The sequence below is a fragment of the Elephantulus edwardii genome, unplaced genomic scaffold (genome assembly GCF_000299155.1).
Source record: "Elephantulus edwardii isolate Elephantulus edwardi_28Jun2011 unplaced genomic scaffold, EleEdw1.0 scaffold00295, whole genome shotgun sequence".
In the NCBI taxonomy this organism is placed as follows: domain Eukaryota; kingdom Metazoa; phylum Chordata; class Mammalia; order Macroscelidea; family Macroscelididae; genus Elephantulus; species Elephantulus edwardii.
In genome coordinates, this window is record NW_006400045.1 from 1,087,393 (window position 1) to 1,092,938 (window position 5,546).

Consider the following 5,546-nt stretch of genomic DNA (forward strand, 5'->3'; position numbering starts at 1 on the left):
AGACCCTCTATGAGATGGATTGATTCAGTGACTGGGGTAATCGGGATGGGTGTGTCAGAGGAGGTGCGGTTGGCGCAGGATAGAGCAGGGTTTAGGGGTGTTGTGCATATAGGGTCGCTATGAGTCAGAAACGACTCGATGGCACATAACAACAACAACAACAACCATGATGTTGTCTTTTGGTCCAGTGGTCAGGATTTTTGTTTTTTTGATGTTGAGATGCAATCCCTGTAGAAGTATGCAGTCATGATGTTCTATAGCAAGTGCTTCAAGCCCTCCTGTTTTTCATCAAGAAATGTTGAGGTATCTGCATAATACTAGTTGTTGGTGAGTCCTCCTCCAATCCTGCTGCCACATTCTACAGCTTCCCACATGATCTGTTCACCATATAGATTTTAAAAGTATGGAGTGCAACAATAAATGAATTCAAGTTTTCTATAAACTTTCATTAAAATCTCAGTTTAAAATATGCAGAGAGGATACATTCATGACACACTCTTTTCTTACTATTGAACTATTCAGTGTTCCCTTGCTCTGTTCAGAAAGAGTTTCTTGATACAGATGTCTGTTTTGCCTAAACACAAATAAGTGTTTTGGAATGTGGATTCTTGTTAATGTTAGCCACAATTTGTCATGAACCACACAGTCAAAACTGTCTTTACATAATGAATAAAACACAAATAGACCTTCTTCTGGTACTTTCTGCTTTCACAAAGATGCATTTAACTTCAGAAATGATATTTCTAGTGCCATAGTCTCTTTAAAGTCAGATTGTATTTCTGAAAGTTCACTGTGAATGTACTGTTGGTTTCTACTTGAATACACACAACAGCACTAAAAAAATACTTGGTGGCATATTCTCTTTCTTTATTTTGCCTATGGTGTCGAGTCTATTGCTCAAATATTGGGCTCTCTAAACGAAATCTTCTCCTTCTGTGAAGATTTCTTTCTTCCCCCTCTACATGCCCCAGGATTTCCACACAGCCTTGGGGTCTTCACATTTACCAGTGGGGTGGTTGGAAATTTTCAAGGCCCTTTGTGCTTTCCTGATTCTCCATACACATACAAAGAAGTCCAGTGAATACCACTATCATTCAGACATATGTACCAACAACCAGAGCCAAAGAAGAGGAAAGAGAAGATTTCTACCAACTTTTACAGTTGGAGATCGATTGAATATGCAAACAAGATGCTTTGATAATAATGGGTGACTGGAATGTAAAAGTTGGGAACGGAGAAGAAAATTCAATAGTTCGAAAACATGGACTCGGTAACAGAAACGAAGCTGGGGATAAAATGAATTTTGCACAACGACTTTTTCATTGCAAATGCCTTTTTTAAGAGAAATAAACACTGGTTATACACATGGATTTCACCTGATGGTATGCATAGAAATCAGACTGATTACATCTGAGGAAAGAACCACTGGAGAAGCTCAATTTCAGCTGTGAAAACTAGGCCAGGATCTGATTGTGGAACTTACCATCGACTACTCATATGAAAGTTCAAGCTGAAGCTGAGAAATATTAAACCAAATCCATGGGAACCAAAATATGAGTGAGTCTATCCCAAAAGAATTTCATAGCCATCTCAGGAACAGATTTGAGGTCTTGAACACTAATGAGTGAAGATCAGATGAGTTGTGGGAGGATATTACAAAAACAGAGAGGGAAGAAAAGACCAAAATGGATGTCAGAAGAAACTCTTAAGATTGAACTGGAGTGCAGAGAAGCCAAAGCACACGGAAAAATTCAAGATACTAAAGAGCTGAACAGAAAATTTCAAAAGGCAGCATGGGATGACAAAGTAAAATATTACAATGAAATGTGCAAGGAGTTGGAGCCAGAAAATCAAAAGGGCCGAACTCGCTCAGCATTTCTTAAGCTCCAGGAACTGAAAAAAAAAATTCAAACCTAGAGTTGCTATAATCAAGGATGCTTTAGGCAGAATATTAAATGATCCAGGATATATTAAAAGAAGATGGAACTGAGTCACTGTATTGAAAAGAATTGGAAGATACAGAAGAATTTAATGAAACATAATATGAGTAAAAGCCTGTGGTGATAAAGGAAGGAATTCAAGCTGCTTTGAAGGAAATAGCAAAAAAATAAGGCCCCAGGAATAGATGATATACCAATTGACATATTTCAGCTAACAGATGCTGCCCTGGATGTGCTCACAAAACTGTGACAAGAAATCTGGAGAACAACCACTTGACCAACTTTCTGGAAGAGATCTATATTTGTTCTCATTCCAAAGAAGGGTGACCCAACTGAGTGTGGAAACTACAGAACAATATCATTGATTTCACATGCAAGCAAGATTCTACTGGAGATTATCCAAAAATGACTGGAACAACACATCAGCAGAGAACTGCCAGAAGTCCAGGCTGGGTTTAGAAAGGGTTGTGGTACTAGGGATATTGTAGCTGATGTTAGATGGATCTTAGCTGACAGCAGGAAGTATCAGAGGAATGTCTATCTGCATTTCAATGATTATGTAAAGGCATTTCACTATGTGGATCATAACAAGCTGTGGCTGACTCTGAGAAGAATGGGAATCCCAGAACATTTAATCGTGCTAATGTGAAACCTATACTTGGACCAGTAGGCAGTTGTCAGAACAAAGCAAGGAAGCACCACTTTTTTTTTAAAAATGGGAAGGGCATACACCAGGGATGTGTCATGTCTCAATACCTTTTCAACCTGTATGAAGAACAGATTATCTGGGAGGTCGGGCTCTATGAGGAGAAATGTGGCGTCAGGATTGGTGGAAGATCTATCAACAGTCTGCGTTATGCAGATGATACAACCCTGCTTAATGAAACTGAAGAGAATCTGAAACGTTTGCGGCAGAGGGTCAAGGACTACAGCCCTCAGTATGTATTGAGGCTCAATATCAAGAAGACAAAGATTCTCACCACTGGACCAATTGGCAGCATCAGGAAGGATGGTGAAGAGATTGAGATTGGTCACAGCTTTAGTTTGTTCGGCTCCACAGTCAATACTCTTGACACCAGTAGCCAGGAAATTAAACTATGTATTGTAATGGGAAAGTCTGCTATTAGGGACCTCTCCAAAGTACTGAAGAGCAATAGTGTCTCTCTGGAGACTAAGGTTTGTCTGATACAGGCCATCATCTTTGCAATTACTTGTTATGCATTAGAGAGTTGGACAATGACTAGGGAGGATAGTAGGAGAATTGATGCCTTTGAGCTGTGGTGCTGGAGAAGAGTATTGAGGGTACCGTGGACTACTAAGAAAACAAACAGATTCGTCCTAGAGAGGGTTAAACCAGACTGCTCCTTGGAGGCAAGGATCCTGAGGCTTCGTCTGACATACTTTGGACATATTGAAGGAGGGACCGGTCCTTGGAGAGGGACTTGATGCTTGGGAAGTGGAGGGACAGCTCAGGAGGTGAAGGTCCTCTATGCGGTAGATTGATTCAGTGACTGGGGTAATTGGGATGAGTGTATTGGATACAGTGCGATTGGCACAGGACAGAGCAGAGTTTAGGACTATTTCACATAAGGTCACTGTGAGTCAGAAAAATCTTGATGGTACATAACAACAACAACAACAACAACAACAACAACAACAACAACAGACTAAATCTGATCCAGCTGCCTTAAATCTTCCTGTTCTGTAAATGTGGACCTCTTACATGATCATGTGTGAGCCTTTTCACCTCATGTCTACCTAAAAGGAGATTGGAGGGTTTAGGGCACTCACCTGTGCTTTTGAGTTCTGCCACCGTGGCGAGTCAGTCACAAGCCATTCAGCAGCTGCTGTAAGTGGAGAAGCACCTCTAAAAAGGTTTCTGAGGCCTGTAAGTGCAAGAATCAGTTGCTGAAGCAGGCCAAAAAAAGTGCAGGCAGAAAATGAACTGTACTGCCCACAGAGGTAGAAAGAGTTCATGGCCAAGGAAAATATGACTCTGAGATCCCATGGCAGCAGGAACACTGAAGTGGAGAAAGATACCCATGAGAAGATATCTATTCTTCAAACTTCCAGCTGAACAGCGATGATGTTCTGGATAATCTCTTGAGGTTTGTCTGTGACATCTGGCCTTAAATTCAGGAAAACTACTCCTTAAAGGGATAGAGAAGAAGAAGATGCCTGCTCCATCGACTGTCATTTTAGGTACACTGACATGGAATAATAAGTTTAGCAAAGCTTTCTTCTTTTAACAAGGCATTAAATTATTTCTGTATATTATATCATAGGCTCGTTCACTTTCTGGAGAGTAGTACTATATAATATCATATATAGATTGAAAGATTTCATCTTTTTACCTCATGTTGTTGTTAAGTGTCGTCATAATTTACCTCATATTTCTTATAAATTTAACAGTATTCTTAGGCCTTTTAGCTGTAGTAATATATATCAGTATGACTTCTTTCTTAAATATATAGTAAAAGAAACATAAGTCTTTGAAGGAAAAAATGGGCTCAATATTTTATTTCCCTAAAGCTTTCTTGAAGGGCACTCTCGTGGCCTAGTGTTTTGAAGCTATGCTTTCATTCCAAAGGCAGGCAGCTTGAATTCAACAACTGCTCCATGGGAGAAACATGAACAATCTCTTCTCTGCTATTAACTGCCTCTGAAAACCTTCGGAAGGTCCACTATGGTTTTGTTCTGACTTGATAGCACACAACAACAAAGTTTTCTTGAACATCAGGGGCTTTATTGATGAAAAATACAGGAGAGGAAGACCCTTGATAAGATGGATTGATTCAGTGACTGGAGTAGTGGGAGTAGGTGTGTTGGAGATAGTGAGATTGGCACAGGATAGGGCAGGGTTTAGGTCTGCTGTACATGAGATCACTATGAGTCACAGGCAACTCGACGGCACATAACAACAACAACAACATTTCAACAGAACCTAGTTAGGAAAAATATAAGTTTTTCCTACTACGTAAAAGTAGAATGTGGAAGGAGGAATGGCATCTGCTTCCATAATAGCTTTCCTCCGGAAACCCTATGAACCTGGAGAGAGGATTAAAGGCACCCAAGCGTCGAGGACTCTCCTTCATAGGGTCGCTATGAGTTGCCTGCGACTCGACGCACTTAACAACAACAACAACAAAAGTAGAATATTCTTGTGATATCATTCCTAAACCAAAATTACATAAAATGAAGGTGCAATTACTGTTTATTTATGTGGAAAATTTTTAATCATCCCTAGACCCACAAAATAAATTACCAAATAACATATAAAGCCTAAAATAAAATTAACATAGTGAACATAGTGTTAATACACAGTTCAAACTGATGGCTCAATGTTGAAATGCTAAGTGTATTAAGCAGGAAAAGACCTTGATGACACTATGAATGCTTGACATGCATAGCTGCAACAAAAAGTAGCTGAATGCTATTTTCAATCTTTTCCCTTTTTTCCATAAAAACAAAACTCTTTTTTGGATTTCTTTCAGATCATGAAAACAGGTCCTAAAGCAGATTTTTTAAAGTGAGGTGACATAAGGTGAACTTTTGAAAAGCTGAGGATACTTTTAATAGTCTATAAGATAGTTACTCTTTTTTTAA

At 39.4% G+C, this 5,546-nt stretch overlaps 1 pseudogene; it reads left to right on the forward strand.

The window, feature by feature from the left end:
- LOC102866448 overlaps positions 1-4,103 on the forward strand; it is a 40,741-nt pseudogene extending 36,638 nt beyond the window's left edge.
- Positions 4,104-5,546: the final 1,443 nt, after the last annotated feature.